This window comes from Frankliniella occidentalis, unplaced genomic scaffold, assembly GCF_000697945.3.
Source record: "Frankliniella occidentalis isolate FOCC.00 unplaced genomic scaffold, Focc_3.1 Scaffold1, whole genome shotgun sequence".
Classification (NCBI taxonomy): domain Eukaryota; kingdom Metazoa; phylum Arthropoda; class Insecta; order Thysanoptera; family Thripidae; genus Frankliniella; species Frankliniella occidentalis.
In genome coordinates, this window is record NW_026267131.1 from 157,064 (window position 1) to 159,018 (window position 1,955).

General features: G+C 51.5%; 1 protein-coding gene across 1 annotated transcript in view; it reads right to left on the bottom strand.

Annotated features, from left to right (window-relative positions):
- LOC113216036 (obscurin) overlaps window positions 1–1,955 on the bottom strand; it is a gene marked incomplete in the record, with an annotated part of 21,190 nt that overhangs the window by 5,049 nt on the left and 14,186 nt on the right.

The window sequence follows — 1,955 nt, forward strand, 5'->3', positions numbered from 1 at the left end:
GACGCATCGATCTGTGTATTTTGTGTAGGTTCTGACGTCTCGTATGGTACGTCAACGTCGACCCGAGGTCCCGTGCGCCCTGACTCTGATACCTCCACTCTTCCAACGGGCTGACAATGATTCTGCCGTATACCCACCGCGCTTGTTCGTGTTTGGCACAACAGATTGGCTGGATGAATTTTTGCAGCGATTCCCAAGCATTGCCACGATTTATGTGTTTACTACGGTAAACGTGTCAAAGGTATCGTGCCAGGAACTGCTTTCAGGGGGAAGACCATGGTTCTACAATTATCCGATTTCGGGCATTATTATTTTTAATTCACATATCTCGTTTCAGTTTGAGGACTTTTTCCTGTCTGAGATGATGCCATCTTCGACCATTGTGCTCCGCATCGCTGTTGATCAACCATTTTTGGTCCCCAGAAGGATGCGCTACATTGCTTGGGCATCAGCTGAGGTCGAGGCCGAGGACGAGGCCAAGGCCGATGACTGGATGTCTGATTTGTCGTTAAGGGATCCGTGCAACAGATTCGTCCGCATGATGTTCACGATACGACCACGAGGCACGACGCACGTGTTTTCCGTGCCAACGTTTTGCGACTACGACGCTGGGGACGCTGGGCAACCCAGCATGGCAAAGGCTGAACTGCTCGGCGTCTGGTCACCCGGCGCCGGCTGGTCGGCCCCGCACGTGCCCATCTTCCCACCGCTCTGCGCCTCCTGGCGGCCCCCACCGGACGGAGAGCCCCTGCTCGCGGAGATGTTCATATTTGGTGGAAAAGCTACTACAGTGGGCGACTTCACGAGGTCAGAGGCGTATGAGATACTACGGTTGTTGAGAGACTCCTCTGGCTTGGTGTTTCAGACAAAGTTTCGGGCGCCACCCGCGACGATGGTTTTGATGCCGTTCATCGCAGCAGAAACGTGCCGCCTCGACGTACTGGCATTTCCAAAAAATTCTTACCCGCCTGTAGGCACTGAGTTTCACTCGGAACTAAGTTTATTTCCATGGGGGCTCGACCACTCTGTGTGCGTAGTGCCGGCCGGCGCAGGCAAACCGCGCCATGTTCTGTACCCGATAACCGCCGAGTACACACCCGCTGTTTGGGCTGCGCTTGCGGCCGTGGTTCTCACCGTGGTGACCTGCCTGTACCTCATGCGTCACGACGAGAGTGTCCAGGAGCTAGTCCTCCAGACGCTCTCGCCTCTGCTGGGGCAGCCGTTACGCGACAGGTGGACGGGGCCGCAGATAGCCGTACTCGGGGGATGGCTGCTGACCTGCTTGGTTGTGGTTGGCGCGTATCAGGGGCAGCTCCTGAGCTTCATCACAGTTCCTCCCCAAAACAGAGAGATCAACTCCTGGCAGGACTGGCTGGAAAGCGACTTAGTTTTACTAGGGACAAACCGGTTTTCAATATCATATGCCCCTGATGATGTTCTGTACGGTTTGACAGAAGATAGATTAGTTCGAAGTACTGCTGTACTGCTGAAATCTGCTTTTGAAATCATCGCGACTCAGCGGAATGCTAGCTTCATCATAAGCAAGCATGGTTTTGACATAGAATCATCGCAACTATCGGAAGTAGAGGAAGAATATTTAAGTAGGACACACACTTTTGTTGTGAACACCGCAATGGCTCAATCCAATTTTTTTACCACAAAGGGGTCGCCGTTCGAAAAACCCCTTCGGAAACTATTAGGGCGTATTCACGCGGCCGGTGGTCTCCGTCAAAATCCAAAATATAAAAAATATCTCCCACAGGCTACGGACGACGTACCCATTTCCTTAATTAATGTAATGCCTGTCTTGGGGGTGTATATTGCCGGTAACATTTTTGCAGTGTTTACTTTCCTACTTGAATTTTTTCTGCCAACCGAAAGAAAATATTGTTGTATATAAACGCCGCGAAAACCTTAAAATCAGTTCAATAAACACTGCACTGTACACTACACTG